The sequence below is a fragment of the Benincasa hispida genome, chromosome 9 (assembly GCF_027475165.1).
Source record: "Benincasa hispida cultivar pf3 chromosome 9, pf3_genome.v1.1, whole genome shotgun sequence".
Classification (NCBI taxonomy): Eukaryota; Viridiplantae; Streptophyta; class Magnoliopsida; order Cucurbitales; family Cucurbitaceae; genus Benincasa; species Benincasa hispida.
This window is the reverse complement of record NC_143486.1, coordinates 91,110,707-91,132,956: the sequence shown is the minus strand read 5'-3', so window position 1 is coordinate 91,132,956 and position 22,250 is coordinate 91,110,707. Positions and strand designations below refer to the sequence as shown.

The 22,250-nt window shown below is 30.9% G+C and overlaps 1 pseudogene; it reads left to right on the top strand.

Moving 5' to 3' along the window:
* The first annotated feature begins 1,154 nt into the window (after positions 1 to 1,154).
* Positions 1,155 to 7,796, top strand: LOC150034185 (uncharacterized; annotated as a pseudogene).
* The last annotated feature ends 14,454 nt before the right edge of the window (positions 7,797 to 22,250 follow it).

Below are 22,250 nucleotides of genomic sequence, written 5' to 3'. Positions count from 1 at the left end.
ATTGATTTGTATGGGGATATAAATGAGACAATAACTGTACATTCCATGTAATTTCTTTTTCCAACTTCTTAATTTCTTCCCTAATGTTGGAAAATTTGTCTCAATAAAATGACAATCAACAAATCATGCAGTAAATACATCACACGTCAAGGGTTCAAGATATTTGATAATTGATGGGAAATCATATCCAATATATATTCCCAACCTCTTTTGAGGACCCATCTTAGTATGTTGTGGTGGAGCAAATGAAACATATACCGCACATCCAAAAATTCTCATGTAGGAAATATTTGGTCACAAGTTTATTATAATAGTGAGTACTTATGATAAGATATTGGCCTAGTGCGTACAAGTGGCACTGCATGCAAAATAGTATGTTCCCATATAGATGTAGAAAGCTTAGCTCTCATAAGCAATGGTTTAGCAATTAACTACAAACATTTTATAAATGATTCTGCTAAACCATTTTGTGTATAAGCGTGAGCTACAAGATGTTCAACATTTATCCCAATTGACATACAATAATTATAAAAAGCTTGGGATGTAAAGTCACCGACATTATCAAGATGAATGGTCTTAATTGTATAATCAGGAAATTGTGCTCTTCACTTAATTATTTGAGCAAATAAGAAAATGCAAGATTTCGACTTGATAATAAGCACATGTGTGACCATCTGCTGGATGCGTCTATTAATGCCACGAAATATTTAATGGTCCACTTGGTGGGTTAATAGGTCCACATATATCACCATGAATTCGTTCTAAAAATGCAGATGATTCAGTCCCTACTTTGACTAGTGATGGTTAATGATTAATTTGCCTTGAGAGCAAGTATCACATGATAATTCATTAGATTGAAAAATCTTTTGACTCTGCAATGGATGTCCATTTGAATTCTCAATAATTCTTCTCATCATTATTGACCTTAGAATCTGTCATGCCAAATTGTAAATACGTCTGAATTCATGAATTTCAAGTTCATCGTTGCATATGTTTCAATTACTCGTATATGAGTATACACTACAAGAAAAACCACCTTTCTTGACGTTTTTTATTTGATTGCAGTTTTTTATTTATACACCAGATGGAGCATAGTACAGTGGGTGACGAAGATTTAGAGCTTGGTGACAAAGAAATAGTAGTTGTTAGGTCAAATGAAACCACCAATCAAAAAAAAGAGAGAACGGGGAGCTACTATTATGTTTGATGTAACACGTATTAGGAGTGTGGGAGAAAAGAAGTTTGTGGAATACAATGAAGATGATGTATCCATTGGTGAAAATGGAGCTAAGTTAAAGTATTTTATTGGATCCTCTATGCATTATCATGTACCTATTATCTATACATCTTGGAAATGTGTGCCTACTGAGTTGAAAGATAAGATATATAGTACAGTTGAGCTATATATATTCATCTTTTTATCTTGATAATATTGTAAATGTATATGTGATATTTTCATTAACTTTTCAATGTTTAGGCCGCCTTTGTAATTGATACAAGATCTAGGAAGAACATTATAAAAACTCCAAGCATAGCTTTTCGTTAGTTTAAGAATTGGTTAATAACAAAATGCATTATACCATTTAAAGATGAACCTCAACTTCTAATAAATCCACAAGAAAAGTATTCATTTATTGATCAAAGTCATTGGGAAGAGTTTGTAAGATCGAGATTGTGTGTAAAGTTTCAGGTATATTATTAATTTAATTTTATAAATATTTGTTATGTCATTCCCCACTAATAATCATTACGTTTGTATAGGAAAAAAGATGCTTGCAACAAGAACGTCAATCTACGAATAAGTACAATCATTGAATTTCAAGGAAAGGTTATGCTAACCTTGTCGAGGAAATGGTAAGAATTTAGTATATGTTCTCATGATTCCTAAATTTATCACTGTTGGGATTTGTGCCCTAAAGTCTCGTGTTCTATAGTTTGTAAAAAACTTTGTAAGAACGCTTATGATGTATAATATATATGATATTTACTTCACTTCTTGACTTTGCACATTTAGATGTTTTTTATTTTACCACAAACCAATAAACTTAATATCCTTGGTTGTCTTTATGTAACTTAAGCATATATGTTGTGACATACAAATGGATCATGTCTTAAGTGACAACCAAAATGGTCTGTAGTATATGGATATAGGAGGAAAACCTTATCTTGGTAACACTACGGACGCGGCCTGCTTTGTGGAATTGTTATAAGTGTTGTGACTTGTCATAGATGGTCTGATCCTGATCATTCGTGTAGGGGATATGCGAGCGGGGGCGTCCGATACAAAGAGTTTGTATAAGACCTGACCTCGAAGTGTTAACATCTCGTCATATAACTCCATTCATGACTGAGACTTCACTTCACTAAGATGACCATAGGTCACATGACCTCAATCCTGTGTGAGTTGGGAACTCCTGCCATTGGGGGGTTCTTTAATTTACATAGGTGCTAGTGGCCAGAGCGCCAACTCAAACCTACCACTTTGGGGATTCGTCTGATTTGGGAGCCAGGAACTCAGCTTCACAAGATGGAGTTCACTCCTTCCCCGAAGCAGGGGTAACTAGATAGATTGCTCTCTTAAGGGCTGATCTCGGAGCTTGAACGATGTGGCGCCACACACCTTCTCATGGCCCGAGAGATGTCCACACATAGTAGGACTATGTTGTATTGTTCATTAGAGAGATTAGTGGTACTTAAGAAGTAAGATGCAACTATAGGGGCAAAACGGTTAATTGGTCTGCTGTAATTACGAGCATCTGTGAAGAGTCATAGTACTGATGATTGGTTATATCCAATGGACATAGAAATATATCTATGGTAAGAATAATTCAACTATCAGTCTTTAGTGAAATATCTGACAGTTAACGGATGATGGATATCGTGGCTAAAGAGTTTAGTCAGCTATTCAGGTACCGTTGGAGCTTCAAGCCATAGATCCATAAGGTCCTCTTGGTAGCTTGGATACAAGTTGAATCAGTTTTTAAGTCAGTTTGAAATATTCAAATTGATAAGAGGGAGTTCAATTATATATGATATAATTGAACTAGTTAATTATATATGATATAATTAACTTTATGTATAAGATACATTAATTTTGAGGAAATTGGATATAAATATGATTTATATTTAATGGAGGAAAAATATTATGATTAATATATGATATTAATTCATAAGTTATGAATATGATGGGATGATATTTATTGTCTATTAATTGGACGGTTAAAAGGGTAATAGGACGATGTCTCTTCTATTTTCATAACGGATGAGTAAGTTAAAAAAATCACTTTGAGACGCTCAAATAGCTCACGGTGTGTTAGGCATAGGAGGTGCGGACATTGTGTTGAAGAGTGTCATTGCTTAGAAAAATCTGTGCCTATACGATAGTGCTTGAACGATCGCTTACTTATACGATAATGCTGAGCGATCGCTTAATGATTACACCTGTCCGTGCTATTTACTAAACGATCGTTTACCTTTTCCTAAGCGATCGTTTAGCGCCCAATATTTACTAGACGATCGCTTAGTTTTTTCCTACACGATCGATCGCTTACCTTTTCCTATACGATCGTATACTTCACCTAAACGATCAAGCATTTTGTCAATATGATAGACGAGCCTGTCTCCCACTTGCTTGGTCATTATATACTATTTCCCTTCCTCCTTCCCTCTACCAAATCCGAACAAAACCTACCCTTTGGATTATCACTCCAAGAATACTGAGGGCTTTTAGTGGTGATGTCATCCCCGTTTTCTTCTGTTCGTGTGGAGACTGTTCGAGGTAGACGATTGGGTTTTGTTGAGCAATAGCTTACCATCTCAGCAAAAGCGAGATTTGCTATGAAGAATAAGTCTTCAACTGGTATGATCTCTCGATCTCTTATTTAGTGTTCTTTTAAGCATGTCAATCATTTAACATTATGAATGCATATTAGTATGTTTGAATGTATATGTGGATATTTTGTCACAATGAATTGGAAAGATCCGCTTCCACTCATAGGTACTCTTGAAAAAAAGTTCCTTCAATCACAATATCAATTTTTTTCTTCATTTGAATGTAGAAGAAATTATCTTCAAATGAAAGTGATTTCGATCGAGCTAACCTGTGGAATTAGACTTGAGTTAATAAGAAAGGAGAATACGACAATGAAGATGTTCAAGAAGTCATCAATCAAATAGTAAGACAGGTATTAAATTTACATGAAGTATATGACATATAGCTTAATTATATTAAATTTTATTTCTTTTTAGGATGAGATCTCAAAGAATAATACAGATCCATTACGCCACAAACATCACTCTCCTAATGATATCTTAACACAAGCTTTGGGTACTCAAGAAAGGCACGGGCGTGTGCGTGGGGTTGGTGGTTTTGTTACTCCAATGGCTTACTTTTATACAGTGAAACAAAAATCAAAACATGGGAATGATGAAAACAGGAAATTGTAAGTGAGAATGAAACATTTCGTCAACGTGCTAGAGAATTAGAAGCTCGTCTACAAATGTCATCTTCTACAGCATTTTCTGGACATGGAAGTTGCTCCAAGCAATTTTTAACAGATGAGATCGAATAGGTGAATGTAAATTGCAATGCAGAAGATTTGAAAATCTTTAAGGTAAATGATGCAGGGATTAAACCCCCTCGCGCAGCGGAAAAAATCAAATCTAACACTAATTTTAATATTAAACAGAGATTGTATTGGAAAACAAACCGATGAAAAACCTCTGTTGGAAATAAACGCAACACTCCCAAAAAGCCTTCACCGGTATCCTCTGTTGAGTCTATTAAGGCGGGATGGTGGAATCCCTTCTTCTTGGTTTGGGAGAAAGGGAGAAAATAATGAGAGGGAACTTTCTAAATGGAGAGGTTTTTTTTTTTTTTCATTAAACCATACAAGTGAAAGTCAGAGTCAGAGAGAGAGGGAGAGGGAAAAAATTAGGGAAAAGACTCCCTCTCCCCATAAATCTCGTAACTCCCCAAAAAATTATTAATTAATCAAATTAATTAATAATAATTAAATATCTCCTATATTTAATTAAATGTATATTAGAATCATATTCTAATACATCTCTCTCACATAACCTATAATTTCAATTCAATTAATTTAATCAAATCATATTTAATTAAATATAATTAAATTAAAATAATTAGTTCTCCAATTAATTAATCATTAAATTAAATATCACATATTTAATTTAACCTTATAGTTGAATCACATTCAATTTTCTTTCTCTCATATAATCTATAGTTTTAATGTACATCTTATGCGCATTATTTTTAATCTATAGTTTTAATATGAAATTAATTATTTAATATTTGAAATCCTTCAAATATATAATTCTCCCATAAATTAATTTTTAAATCAAATTCAAAAATAAATTTATATCATAAAGTTTAATTAAATTATAAACTTTATATTATAATGTATCAACATACATTACATTATGTTCCCTTAGTTAATTTGAACAATTCAAATTACTTTAATTTCCTCAATACATTTTTTTTAGTTACCAGTAGGACCTAATAGATCTACAGATCAGAAGCTCCAATGATATGAGATTAATTAATTAAACTCATTAACCGAATTAATCAATATTCGTTAATTGTGGGTACACTCCACTATAGACTCACAGTTACACTCTTCTCACTGTAGATATATTTCTGTGTCCACGGATATAGACCAATAATAGTAAGTTAGTCTTTCACGAGTGTTCGTAACACCAGCTGGGTCAAATTACCGTTTTACCTCTAGGTTACTTCTACATCCTTAAGTACCAATGTTCATCTAATGAACAATATGTTTGTGGTCTAACCAATAAACAGAGATCCCTCTCAGGCCAATGAGAGGGTTGGGCCCTATGCTCAAGACCCAGAAACACCACTTAAGGGAACATTCATCTACTTTTCTAAAGCAGGAAATGAGTGAATTCCATCTTATGAAATTACGTTCCTAGCTATCCACTCGATTTTGTCCCTAAAATGGTAGGCTTATTGAGTCAGCGAGCCAGCCACTCTCACCCATACAAATCAAAGGACAATCCCTTGTGAACAGGAATTCATAACTCACTCAGGATTGAGACTAAGTTGCCTAGGTCATCTTAGTGAACTAGAAACCTAACTAATCAACGGTGTTACAGCTAGGAGTTACTATTTTGCGGTCTGGTCTCATGCAAACTCATTGCATGGGATACCCTTACTCACATGTCTTCTACACGAACAGGTTGAATCATTGTGTTTGTATCAAATATAAAGTAGGTAGTATCCATAGTGTTACAAGATAAAGTACCCAACCTTATCCCTATACTATAGACCATTTATGTTGTATCTTGAACAGTGATCCCCGTATGTCTCCACATACAGCTCAAGATTCATACAACAATCCAGAATGTTAGTTTGTTGGATTAGAGTTATTTAGGCATGATTAACATAATATAAACAATAACGCTTTATTGAAAAACATCAATAATAATTTATTAATGAACAGTCAAAAGTTACATTTACTATTTACGAGTTTTAGGGCATAAAACCCAACAAGTGACACTAATAAAATCAATTAAGTTCATCAGATGTTTAATTTTTTTGCTTTATATACTTTTGTTGCTATGATTTTGCTACATTACGAGAAATCTTCAATGGAAATGACTAAGAAAAAAGAAGTTAGTGACTTAACATCGGTTCTCCAGTATCTTTAAAATCCATTCTTAGATATGCTGAGAAGGTGATGGCCAAAGAGTCTAGTTTTCTTTACAACTTCCAGTTGGACTTTTTGGCATCAGTTGAAAGAGTTGTGTCCTGTGAGAGGACATAATTAACTTTTGTAACATGGATGAAGTCAAGACAATAACTTTGGTGGCTTACATGGCGTAAGTAATATTATTACTTTTGTAGACTTTAGTTCTGACGTTTCTTTCCAATTCTGGTCATCTATATTTATGTTATAAATATTTTGTAGGTACGTGCACTCATCCTTTATTGATTTAAAAGAAAGTTCACAATACACTTTTGTAGATCCATCTCTCATTTCCTCTAGACATAATTCTCAGGAAGTTAAAACTAAAACCTGTGTAGTAGACTGATGGTCAAAAGTAAATCAAATAGTTCTTGCTCCTTTTAATCCTGGGTGAGTTAAAATATGTTTTATTTTTATCAATTTCCATTAGCAATAAAAATACTAATTATATTTTATTAACTAGTGGTCATTGGGCACTACTTGCTATAAATGCATAAGATGATATTGTGTACTATCTAGACTCAAAAGGACAACATCACGAGTAGATATAAGATATATAATTGACACGTAAGTTAACCTTTTTCATTTGTAGTGTTTGTTTTAAAGTGTACTTTATTTTAGAATTTGTGGTTATTTCTTGACAAATAGGGCAATTGCGATGTATCTCAAAAGAATATTAAAAAAAGCCGAAAGAAAACTTTATGGAGAACTGTAAAGGCAAGTATAAATTAACAATGACTACTTATTCATCATATTAAGTAGACATCTAGTGCATATGGATTACTTCATTCTTATTTACTAGTTTTTTCTCTGTAGTGTCCTCTACAAGTTGGGTTTACCGAATGTGGATACTACGTCATGAAGTATATGAGGGATATTATGGCCAAAAGAAGCATTGTCATCTCAGATTTGGTATGTTATCGTCATTTCGACATTTCAAATAGCATAGGAAAAAATAGAATCCATTATAATATTTGGCTTTTATGTTTATAGATTGATACAAGAAAACCGTACTCACAAATCGAGTTAGATAAGGTGCGAATAGAGTTGGCTGAATTTAAGTTTTGAAATGTATTTTTTGAAACTGTTCATATTGGGTTGACTGCTAGAATTATGTTCCTTATATTGTTTTGAAGTGTCCATATGGGTTGACTGTTAAAATTATGCTCCTTAGGTTATACTATTGACAATGTTAAAGAAGTTAAGTTCTTATAAAGAGATATTGGTGGTTTTTGTTGATATAGTTTGTTATGCATGTATATTGTTTATTTGATTGATAAATGTATGTCATATATATACCAAATGTGGTTGTTGGATCAAAATACAGGAGCAATTATAGGTAAAAATGTTAACATTGTAGATTTTTCTAAAAAAGTCACAAGCAAATTTCTTGACTTTTTTAAATGTCAAGTTCACAAAATTTCTTGACTTTTTTTCTTGTCAAGAATGCTCATATTATGACATTTCAAGCATGTCAAGTGTTTGTGTTTCTTGACGTTTTTTCTTTGTCAAGAATGCCCATATTCTTGACCTTTCAAACATGTCAAGTGTCTGTGTTTCTTGACCTTTTTTAAATGTCAAGTGTCACTTTCTTGACCTTTTTAAAACGTCAAGGAAATCGACATTCTTGACACTGGCTTCCTTGACCTTTTTGTCATTCTTAACATTTAAAAAACGTCAAAAAATACTGTTTTTGTAGTAATAATAATATAATCCAGAAGATAAAGTAAGCAATTCTTTCCGTATACGTTTTTTATATGAGACAGAAGATGTGATATAAAGATACTCAATATTATTCTTTCTATCAGTCTCAATATGATAACCATTGCAACGTACATCTTTAGAACTAAGTAAATTTCTCTTTGATTGACTAAAGAACAATGCATTGTCAATTGTAAATTTTGTTTCTCTAGGAAAAATAATATTTATTTTTCTAAACCCGTCAATTAGGTTTGCAGAACCTGATATTGTATTGACTTTTGCTTCCAACATTGTTAATTTGGAATAATATTTTCTACTTGTAAGTATTGTATATGTGGTTGCATTGTTTGCTAGATATACATCTTCTTTACAAATTTTTTAGTTACTAAACACATGAAAATGGTCCATATTTCTTCATTAAAAGAAAACAATTACAATAAGAAAAACAACATTTGGAAATACAAAGGTTAACATCTACTAAGAGGAAAAAAAACATGGAGATGAACAAAAAAAATAACATTAAGTCTAGGTATTTTCAAAGTCAAAGGGAACACTTGATGTTCCATCAATTCTGTCGATTTTCTCTTCAGGAGATTGAAAGAAGTCCGCCGCATTCAAATCTGTCATATGGGATGAGTCAAATATACTATTATCCTAGTATGCAAAATTTACTTCCACATTTTTCTCTTTTTCCTTTAGGGATGCTTGATAGAGATCAACTAAGTGTTTTGACGTACATTAGAATTGAGACACTCTCAACCAATTATTACACCAGAATAAATCTTATTCCTATAACAATCAGTCATCATTTATTTTGTCAAGGAATCAGTAAGTAGCTTAACAATTTCTCGTAAGTGTGACCCTTCATTTTAGACCCTAGAGTTCCACCCCCAATGAGCCAATCAAAGGAAAAAACCGATTGAGGCAAAAACTAAAGCGATCCTACCCATTTCTGGAGCTCGTCTTGATATTGACCTACTGCACAAACCATCTGAATGGGGACGCTCCTAGGGTGCCTCAAGGCCGTTCAAGAAGATCTCACGGTGCAAACTAATGAAAAAGACCGTAGGACATGTTGACACACATCCCTTTCTCACTTACTATAAATACTCTCTCCATTCACCTTGATATTGACCCATGCAAATACCATCTGAAGGGGGACGCTCCCAGAATGCCTCAAGGCCAAGCATGAGTCTCACGGTGTGAACATTAAAGGAGAAATGTGAGTGAAAAAATTGACATATCATATACATCTTTCCTCCCACTGAGTATTTTAATAATCTAAGGTTTAATTAACTTAAGAAAAATACGACTAATTATTTTCACTAAGTGATTGTTTAAGTTGCCTAAAAGTAACACTTACTTTGGATAGTTAAACAATTTTTTATTAATGTTCGTTAAACACTTTAATAAACCTTAATCAACAATTGTATGCTTGTAGCAAATCTATCTAATTCACCTTTCCAGGTCAGTTACCAGGTAGGGGTGTTCCGTTTCCATCAACTTAAATACCCCAACCTAGACAAAACTAGCCTTAGATAAAAGGTCCCTGGTAGATACGTTTGCTACTAATTTATTCTTTTATTAAAAAATTAATCCTATTAAACTTATTAAAAAGATTAAACTAATTTCTAATCTCATTAGAAATTTGTGATCTTAGGTCTATGTGAATCAAATTTTAAAACTATTTTTAAAAAATGATTTTACCTAAGGTAGCATGCAATTTTGAATTATTTTAATTTCTAATTTCATTTTGTTATAGCAATTATAAACAAATGAAACAAATTAAAACCATACATTGCATCCATTGACATATTTGATAAATTATAACAATTATAAATTACCTTAAGGTAGTTTCATGCTTCATGCAATTTCATTTCGAGACTAACATACATGACACTTATATACTAAAGTAATTAAATAATTAATAACATACATCCATACTATTTATTATAACTCTTATAATATAAATGATGCACGTATATGTTATTAAGGCATGCATATATATATTATAACATTTATACTATATGATGCATGGGCATGCCAAAAAATAAATCGTGCAACTATATATACAACATTTATAATATACATGATTAACATGCATAACCTTGAAGAACACCTTCTTTGCGTAATTCCCTCGATCCACGATCACGAACGCTTTGATTTGGATCTTGATCTCCAAACCAAGACACCACCACTTGAAAATCATCTATATTCTCTTGGGATTGAGAATTCAAGCAAGAGTTGTGGGCTTTTGCTTGAATTCTTGGAAGAAGGAATGAAATTGAGAGGGAGAGAAGAAAATATTTTTCTCTCTATCTTTCTTGGAAAAAACCAAAGTCGAACAACTGCTTTCACTCCTTTAATTCCACGTACTGCTTTGAGAGAGATTAAGGGAGGGAGTTGTAACTCCATCTCTTTAATTAAAATAAAATTTAATTTAGTTTAATTTAATTATAATATATATGTATATAATAACTATCTTATTTTATATATATATATATATATATACACACACTATATGTTATATCAAATATAACACATAACTTATAGTTTTTATATTGTATCAAATACAATATAACCTATAGTTTTATTTTCTCTCAAGGTTACGTGACATTTAATATAAATTGTATTTATACTAAATTCAATTATATAAATCTCAGTCATATAACTAATATTTGAATTATATTTAAATATTTAATTTCCTCTCAAAATAAATTTTATATTATAATGTATCAAATACATTATATTAATTATATCACATATAATTAATTCCGTCAATTAATTTGAACAATTCAAATTAATCAAAAATTAATTCTCTATAATTCCCGTTGAGCTAAAGAGGGAACCTTATGGACCTAAAGATTTTACCTCCAATGATATTTGAATAATTAATTAAACTCTTTAATTAAATTACCCAACATCCATTAACTGCCGATCATTCCACTAAAGCTGACAGTTGCACTCTTCGTACTACATATATATTTATATGTCCATTGGATATAACCAATCAAGAGTGCAATGATCCTTCACAAATTGCTCGTAAGTATGGGCCAAAATTACCATTTTTCTACTGTAGTTACATCTAACTCCTTAAGTATCCCTCTAATGAACAATAAGTCATAATTGACCAAGTTCCTCTCGGCCAAGAGAGGGTGTGACCACATTGTTCAAGCCCCGGAATCAGCTCTTAAGAGAGCAATTTATCTACTTACCCCAACATCAAGGAAAGAGTGAATTTCGTCTTGTGTAACTGTGTTCTCAACAACCTAATCAAACGAATCCCCAAAATGGTAGGCATATTGACAATCTAGCCACTCTCACTCATACAAATCAAAGAACCACATTTTTAGGTAGGAGTCTACAACTCACTCAAGATTCAAGTCACATCACCTATGGTCATCTTGGTGAAATGTAAGTCTTTAATATTAACGGCGTTATATAATGAGACTAATCATTTCATGGTCCGATCTTATACAAACTTTTTGTATAGGATATCCCGCTCACATGTAGCACTTTACAATATTTGTAACATTTACAAAGTGAGTCTTATCCGTAGTATCACTAGGATAAGGTACCCAGCATTATTCATCTACTACAGACCGTTTAGATTATCATTTAAACATGATCCATTCGTATGTCTCTACATACATGTTTAAATTATATAAAATAACCTAGGATCTTAGTTTATTTGATTAAGTATATGCTTATAAAATAATAATTATTTTACAATTTGTTTATATAATGTTTATAAACTACAAGAATACAAGAGATTTATGATACCAATCTCTAACAATCTCTCACTTGTCCTGAAGCCAAAAATATAATACAAATAAATTACAAAATACAATAAATTAGGGCATACATTATACCCCTCTGACCAACTACCATCGGTCAATTCCGCCCTTGAAGATGAAAGTTCACTGAAGTAATTATCAATCCACGCAAGTTTTTCAGGAAATTAAAGGGAGAATATGGAAGTCCTTGGTTAGCTTTATTTTTGTCATTCCAGATTGCCCAGCAAATAACACTCGCTAATTCAAGATCGGAATCATTGAGAGAAAGAGGCCAATGGAACCAACAGTCAATTAAAGGTCCTTTGAGGAGAATGGAATCGGTGATTGAGGGGAGAAAGTTTTTCCAAATTTTCTTGGCTCGATTACAGTTAAGGATGGCATGCTCGATTGTTTTTTTCCTTTTCAGTGCAGATTGGACAAAAGGTACGACAGGTAATTCCTTTACTTTTAAGTCTGGCTATGGTTAGGAGACTTTGGGTGAGAGCTCTCCACATGAATATTTTGATTTTATTGTGAATTTTTAGCTTTCATAAGGCTTTCCAGCATTTGGAGATTTTAGTTGAATCAGATGTATGCACGAGTTTATATTTAGAGCAAGTTTGTATACACTCTTCACACTCTAAAACAAATTTTAGATTTGTTTCCTCTCATTCATCTTCCACCACTTCTCTCTCCAATGGCACGACATTGTCCCGAAATTGGCATAGGCATCCTTGGGTGGGATCAAGGTCGAAGAAATATATCCCATGGCTCCACATGACGACGGGTTGATCCAGGTCGAAAAAGATATGTCCAAAATGATTAAAATATCAAACCCCCTTGCCTAACTTCTACTTCAAGCCGTTGCCCAAAATTTTTCCAAGGTACTAAACTTGTTGAATTATCCAATTTTTTAGCTTTGTCAAGAATATGTTCTGCACTACCTTAATTTTTGGCCTCTCGAGTCATCGCTCTAATGATGCAGACGACTTGTATAGGGAGAAGGTCGCTGACAAGTGTTTGAATTACGATGACTATTCATGTTTATGGAAAATTGGCTATGTTTAAGTTGGTGGACGGGCAGGTGGTTGCTCCAATGGTGACAACGTTAGGAAGAAGACACCTTACAAAACTCTTGGTTTATGTCAAATGATTTTTGTATTGTCATTAATTTTTACAATATCTCGAACACACTGTCTACGCATGGTTAACAACACACAAGCAAAAAAAAAAAAAAACTGTGTATTTGTAGGGGTTGATGCAGGTTTATGTTTTTGAAAACAGACGTCGGAGGGTTGAATGCGTACCTTATTTCCTAGAGATATGGATTATTATTTATTTGATCCCATGCAAACCTTGTATTTGTTGCTATATTATTATGGTATATAGTTATTATTTGTATTGATATATTATTTGTTTTCATATTGATTTTGCTTATACTTGTTCAGTTGTTTGTTTGCCGATGATGTGTGTGTGTGCACACTGTGTTTTGATAGATACTATTTTTCACTTTCATAGGGATTTTTTTTTCTTTTTTTTTTTTTGTATAATTTACTGAGTTTATGTAACTAAATGCTTCTATTCATTTTTCCATTGAATCTTCTTATTTTTCCAGTTATTTTGAATTTTAGATTAGATTTTGATTCCTATATTAATGGAAAATTTGATTTTTTTTAATTAAATTTTGTATTTAAAATATGGTGTAATTTTGTTGATTGCTAGAAGGGTATATATGTCCAAAATTTTAAATAATTACCGTGTATTTTAATTTAATATTTTATATATAAACATTTTTGGATGAAAACTGTGTTTAGATATTTTTCAATTTTTCATTTTAATATTAGATATTTGTCGGTCGTCCATATATTTTGAGTAGTTTTTTATGTAAGTTGAGTCATGTTCACTTTAAGTCGTTGGAATTGATAAAGTTTTAAAAAAATTTATTTTTTCTTTTCATAATTTAAATGCACCTTGCATTATGTAATTATCATTTTGTTAATATGTAATTATGAAAATTACTTATTGCAAACATTTTCATGTTGTATCCGTTTTGAATAAATATTATTTAATTAGTTTCTTCTAATTTACGTTGTCAATACTTTTTGGGATCAATTTGTTCATATTAGAATCATGAAAGAAAAATTATGGAGCATAGCATATGTCAGACTTGCAAGAGAAGCTAGCCCAAAAGTGCAGTCCAATGGAACAGAGAGGCCCAAAGGTCTCGCCTCCGTCCCTTACTTCGTGGGCTTTCCCAGCTCATTGAAGTTGAGAAAATCATTAAATGCATTGATATTTCAAGTAAATAATGAAAAGGAAAAGGTCACTAAAGCATATTTCTTGATGTCAAAAAAAATTATCAACCGTGAATTGTTTTACGAGAGAGATTCGTCCAAGTGTTCACAAGTCAGAAGTAAGGTTTAGTGTCTAGTCACACATACTTCGACACTCAAGTTAGTATGGGTCTATAATTAACTATATAATAGAAAATTAATATTTAGGCATACCTTCAACCAATGACTTTGGTCACTTATATAGAATAATAAAGCATAACGGTCCATCGAACTTATAATGTCCCTCTTAAATTTTTGAAAATATCAAATTAATTTGATGAGTCGTTACATCATTATTATTGCAATGGATGCACTATTCGAATTCTCAACATCTCCTTTATGACCCGTCCTTTATGAATATGTACGCCTTTAGCCTCAATTGCTCAATCGATCTCCCCTAGGTTCTTTAGGCTCCATGCGTCCTACAAGCTAGTGGGTCTCATTGAGCTCTTCTAGACTCTTCTAGGCTTAAGCTCCTCTGAACTCTCTTAAGTTCCTAATGCCTAGGCTTCTTTAGATTCTCATGGACTCATCACATCTAGATTTCTCTAAGCTCTCATAAACTATTCTTATGGATTCTATTGAGTTTTCATAGGCTTAGGCTTCTAATGCCTAAACTTTTTTTAGGCTCTCCTAAGGTATTTTTATGGGGTTGAGCATGCTAAACTCACCCCTAACAATATAGTTTCTTTTCAAAAAATAATATAAAATTTTCACACTTAAATATGGATAGGACATATTTATAACTATTTTCTACATGTCTGGAACTTCAATTTGAATCTTACATTTGTAATCCTACATTTTATTTTTAAGTAGACCAAAGTGTAATAGCGTAGGTTGAAGAAAATCATTTAAATTTGGTTTTCTAACAAATTTAGTGTTAGAATATCTTGAGTATGATATGTGGCGCTTCGAATGACCAAGTAGAGGGTCTTTATTATATATTCTGAATAATTCTCTCTAATAAAATTGTTATCTTTCTATCCTGTGGATGTAGTTATCATATTATTAGTGAACCATGTAAATTTCATTGTCGATTCTCTACTATTTTACGTTTTCTATTTTCTTTGTTTGTCGATTTCATAACAATTACATATTTGTCCTTATAGAGAATACCAAACAGTTATGAAACTAGATCTTATAAGTAGATGAAATAAGGAATATATAGGAGACCATTGATAACCATTTCATTTTTAGTTTTTTTTTTTTTTTCTTCCTCTTTTCACTTTTTAAAATCTTGCTTGTTTTCTCACCTTTCTTTCTCATGCTTTTGTCTTCCTTCAATACATTTAAATTTTTAACTTAATTTTAAAAACAAACCTACTCTTTTAAGAAAAACTTAACTTGAATATTAAAAATTCTCATAAAAGTAGATATAACAAAAACAAATAAACCAATAAATAAAGCAGTATTTTGTAGGTGCTTAATTCAAAAAACAAATGATTATCAAATAGCCCTTAATTTTTAATTTTTCTATTTTTTAAAACTAAGTTTATAAACTAATCCTAACTTATAAGTTTTCTCACTTAACTTGTTAAAACATCCCATCCAAAATTTGGAAGAAAAAAAGTAGTTGCTAATTTTTTTAAAAGAAAAAAATTAGTAAAAACATTTTAAAATAAAATCTATAGTTGATAAACAAAGGTATAAAATAAGCCCAATGAAAAGAAAATTATTCACAATTAGCTAAAATACAATCAGCCCAAAGAACCTAAAATTTGTTTAGAAAAAAAAAAAAAAAAAAAAAAAAAAGTAATGAATGTCAGCCCAAATAACCTAAAATTTTTTTATAAAAAAAAAAAAAAAAAAAAAAAGTAATGAATGAGGCTTATGCATATTCAACCCTAACTTTCATCAAATCTTTTCCCATTAAATATAAATATTATTTCCACATCATTAATGAAAAACCTGGGCCATGCAGGGACCTAAACATAAATAAAGAACACTGTAAAACGCATGTTGGAGCTGTGTAGATTTCACTTTTTTGTTTTTAATCTTGTTTTTGATGACCAAAACCCACCCTTATCTCCTCCTTTCAATCATTAACTCCATTGGATTTGTAAGGAACCCAAAGCACCATGTGATATAAAGAGTTCCCCAGCTTTTTTAATATGTGAAAGTGCATGTACAAGTGGTAAAAACTAAGCCAAATATATAATATATACACTTCATCTTCCCAAATAAAAAAGCCCACAAAACCACAACACTCAAAACTTGAAGAACCAAAATTAGTGATGATGATAAAAACATTTGCACTGTTAACGTTAGCACATGTCCTGTCCCAAATCCCCAAACCCGTTTCATTTTCTTATCCCCTCGAAGCTTTTGCAGCTTACATCAAAGACAAGACATGATGGAGAACAGAAATTTCAAATTTTTCTCTGGGGGCCAGCTGCTTTATATTATTAATCATAATCATGATAATATCTAATTATAATCTTAATTCCAATCATATCTTATCTCCCTCATCAATATGTGTAATAAAATTGTACTTAAGTGCCGCTATATATATCGATCGTCATGTTAAGTGTTGAATTATGGGAACTCATTATTTTAATTTCTTGTTTCAAAAGGGGTTTTAATTTCTTTTGGACAATCATATGTTATAATTAATTAAAGGGGAGATAGATAGAAAGATGAGTGGTTTGCATACAAAATAAAAAGAGTATTTTTAGAATAATGGTGTAATGTAAAGGAGGCGGGAGCATGTGATGCAAAAAGCTTTACATGTTGATCAGAATAAAAAGCAAAAAAAAAGTTTTTTCGTGAAGGAATGTGAATAAAGAAACCAAAGCCCCTACATGCCCCATAACCAAAAATTGACATCTCTCTACCCTTGTCATGTGGCCTTGCTAATTGGGTCTAATGACAACATTTTGGGTCAGGTAACCATTATGGAAGTTTTGATGAAATATTAGAATAATAGTTGTCTCAAGTTTGAAAAAAGATAGGAAAGGAATGAGATCCAACAAAATGATTTGAAAAACCCTATATTACTTTGTTTTCAATTTCTTATAAAAAACGGTTAACTCCGAGATTTAAAGAGTTTTTTAGTTAAAAATAGAGAAACGAGTGAAAAAAATATTCATGTGATTGGAATTGAAGAGAAAATTTTGTGTAATTGAATAATTTTCATATGGTAGAATTTTTTTCATGGTTTTTCTTCGATTTTAAAGGTTTTCGATGTGTATGCTTTTTATTTTATTTTTCCAACAGTTTGGCATAAAATTAATTTCTTTATTAGTACTATATATATTAGATTTTATAATATAAAGATTAAGAGGGTAAAATTAGTTAATAAATCAACATAATTGATGAAGGCTTAATCATAGTAATATCTGTCTTTTTGTATTGTTTTAAATTTTAATATATAGAAGACAGACGAAAGGGCAACCTGTTTTTTTACGAAAAAAAAAAAAAGATGTTTGGCTTGATTAAATGGATGTCTTTAAGAACATTCAAAGCGCGGGGATCAAGGGAATTTAGGATAATGCCAAAAGGATATTATGGTCATTTAGAAGTTGATTAGTTGACAATTAAGATTAATTATGATCAAACCATTTTAAATAAGATAATCATAATTAGTTGAGATAATTTAAGTGGTTATGTTTGATATGAAAGTAAAAAGTGAATATTTGAGTTTTATGGGCATTAATGAAGAGAGGGTGAGATGTTAATAGAGATAGAAATTATTATTTCGATTATTTATATTTGACTAAATGGCAAGACAAAGGCATCCTAATTGCTTGTTCTAGTTGGGCAAATGGGTAGGGTTATTTTGAACTTTGCTTAAGCTGCAAACAGGGTAACGGTCGGATTTTACAAAAAGAAAAAAGAAATGTAGAGTTAGGTTGAGAAAATGAGAGGGGTTTGATTTTATAATATAAAGTTTTAAAATTTGCATCTGTAGCCTCTAGGTTTTCTGTTTCTTCCATCTCAAATAAAAGAGATGGAGAACCTCCTCTGTCTCAAGGATTTGATGTCTGAAAACTGATTGCTTAACTTACAGTCCACATCTTCTATAAAACATAGGAATGGCTTTTCTTTTTTATTTCCCTCTTTTAATATAATACCACCAAACCTACCCAACCAAAAACCTTAAATAAATTAATTAAATTCACCAAAAGAAAATTATTATCTCTATCTTAAAAAGTGAGCAAACATCCTGAATGGGCGGCATTTTCGTCCACACAAATGACTTTACATATTTTCATTCACCAGCGGGCCAAATAAAAACTTGCATGAGGATTTACTAATTTTCTATATAAATGTATTATTGGAAAGGGGGTATATGCATGTGGGAAAAAGTAAAGAGTTTTATTTAGGCAAATGGGGTTGGGGTTGGGGGCGGATGGGAATAGAATATATATACAAGGGTTTAAAATTAAAGTGTGTAAGGAATATGAAGAAAATATAGGTGGAAGCATAAAACTTTTTAAATGAACTTAGGGGCTTGAAACGTAAACGTTGGATGATGTTGGTTGGAGAAAAACAAAAGTGTAGTCCCTCGATCACACTTTTATGATGGGCCTTGCTTATCTTTCTTGAAATGCTTTAGCGATCCAACAGATTGGCCCCAACCAACGCCACTAGGGACTACCATTTCTACATCATCGCAACAAAATAAATGGCGTTTGTTTGATTAAATCTTTTTACTTACTTACTTACTTACTTACATGTGCATTTAAGGTCGCGTCTTGTTAATGGCGCACACAATTTCCACGCTCATCCTAATTACTCCCAATTACCATTATAAATCAAATTGCATTCTTTCTTTTTTCTTTTTTGGGGAATGTTTGGGATCTAATTGGACATGAATGCCCATGTGGGTTTGCATCTTAATCATATTTATTTTTGTTTAATATCTTCAGGTTTATGTATTAAATGTAATGTTGAATTTGGTGAAATTATAAATATGTCCACCTCATGTTAGTGTGACTATTTCAATCTCTATATATATATTTTTTTTAATCATGGGTGCTTTGACAATATTTTTTCTTTTCAAACTATCTAAAAAGTTTCTGACAAAATTATTGATTCCAAAATTTGAATAGAAAAAAAAGTAACATGATCTTCACGTGACAATAATAATAAATTTGTAATTTAGAGAATAAAGAGCCTACAAAACAATGAAAATTGACTTTGATGCTAAAGTTAGAGATATTAGAGAACTATAGAAAAACAATAAAGTTTTAAATTGGGCATATCTCTAATTACCAAAGATTTAGTTAATATTTGGATTTTTTCGAACTCAAGTGCATTTTTCTAGTATTTATCTTCCCTCGTCTTTTCATTCTCAATTATACTTTTTGGTCCAAAATCGTCCATAACACCAATAGAGAGAATTGTCATTCACTTATATATCTATGATTGATCTCTTCCCTAATTAATTTGGGACATTATATTTTAAAATGATACTTAAAAAGACATCGTACCAAATTATGTCTACTTCCTTCCAATTTCTATAGTTTTTTTTATAACATTTGTATCCCATTTTAAAAATAAAAACAAGTTTCTAGAGACAAATTTTATGCAATTCTTAAAAAGCAATAAAGAAGGAAAATAAACAAAAGGATACAATTAGTGTTTATATGCTTTTTTTTTTTTTTTTTTTTTAGAAAATGACTATCAAAAGGAATTTTAACTTTTACGATTGTCTTTATTTATGTAGTTATTTTGTAAATATATGTCAGTTATCAATGAACTATACTCAATTTTACCTATTATTAATTATTTTAAAATTTGGACATGATGAATGTGTAATGTTGAAAATCATGCATATGAATTTTATGCGTGCAGTTATATAATGCAATTATAATTTGATATGTGAGCAATAAGGACTCATTGACACATAACTAAAAGCTAAATGACATATTAGAAACTTTCTAGAGTACGAAGATAAGTACATGTAGCCGAAGACATTTAGAGACGCACTATTTTGTATATTAGGTGTATGGACAAAAAAGATACTATCATAAAAAATTATGTACATATTTATAATTTAAATATTAAATTATAAATATGAACATAAGTATAACTTAATTAACTATGATAACTATTTGGTTAAGTTATAAAAAATACCTCTGAACTTTATACTTTGAGTAAAATATGCTTATTAAATTTCAAAATTTTCAAAAATACTCTTAAACTTAAAAAAAATATATATCAAAAAATACCTTTGTCATTAATTCTTTATGAAAACCATTAAAGTTTTGTTTCAAAAATACTTCAGAACTTTCAAAACGTTTAAAAAATATCCTAACTTGATAAAAGTTCAAAAAGACCTCCACCACTGGTATTTTTACAAAAACCATTAATTCATCATAACAAAACTGACTTTAAAAATTAAAAATATATTAAAAATATTCCTCCTGATCAATTTGTTTGAAGATTTTTTAAGGTTGAAAAGAACCAAATTTAAAATAAATTATATAGATATCCTCATTTTTTTTTTAATATATAACTACTCGTATATTTTTCTCTTAATTTTCCAATTCTTAGTATATACCAATTTTCTCAACCACTAAAATAAAAACAAAAATTTTAAGTTAAAACATAAAATACCACCAAATTTCACAAAATTCCTAATTCAAAATCTACTATTGAAACATACAAAAACGATAAATAGTCAAATAAAAAAAGTATCAACCTAAATCACGTTGGTTCTTAGAAATTTAATATTTATTTTAGTTCTTAGATAGGTTATCGAGCAAAGGAAGCCGTCGGGACGTTTCGGATACAATTTTGGCTTAAATGGAGCAATTAGCAAGCAATGAGAGGCAAAATGGTGAAATTGAACAAGGGGAGGCATGACATTATGCAAGTGCTACGACATTTGTGCCTTGCGCCATTCATATAAATAATTTGCTAGGCAAGTGTTGTAGTCATGCCCTACGGCACTACGTCGCTCTCCATTTGATACGTGTGCTTCCAATTTGCTCTATAAGGCGCTTCGTGAGGGGGCTTTTAGCGTCACAACGTTGGTATATTTTGGTTGTTGATAAAATTGGTGTAAGTTAGGAATTGGAAAATTAAGAGAAATACGAGAGTATCTATATGCACGATATTTGACTATTTATCATTTTGGTATGTTTCAAAAAGATATTTTGATTTTGAAATTTGGTGAAATTTTGTGGTATTTTATGTTTTAACTTAATTTTTTTTTGTTTTTATGTTGGCTGTTGAAACATTGGTATAAACTAAGAATTAGAAAATTAAGAGAAATATGAGAGTACGTATATGAAAAAAGTGAGGATATCTATATAATTTATTTTAAATTTGGTTTTTTTCAAAGTTAAGAAAACTTAAAACAAATTGATCACTAGAAATATTTTTTTATTTTTAAAATTATTTATGTCATGAAGAATTAATGATTTTTGTTTAAATATTAAAGGTGAATGTATTTTTGAACTTTTATTAAGTTAGGGGTATTTTTGAAATGTTTTGAAATATTTTGAAATAAAACTTTAACGGTTTCCATAAAAAATTACCAACAAATGTATTGTTTGAACTATTTTTAAAAGTTGAAGAATAATTTTGAAAGGATATTTTCTATAAAGTTGAGGGGCATTTTTTTTTTTTTTAATAATTTAACGAAAGTATAAATGTGGATTTAAATAGGTCAATGGCAAGCTACGTTGAGGTTGTTAGAATATAAAATAGTATAATGTTAACCAAAGGTTAGATATAAGAAAAAGGGTAAAAGAGTAGTT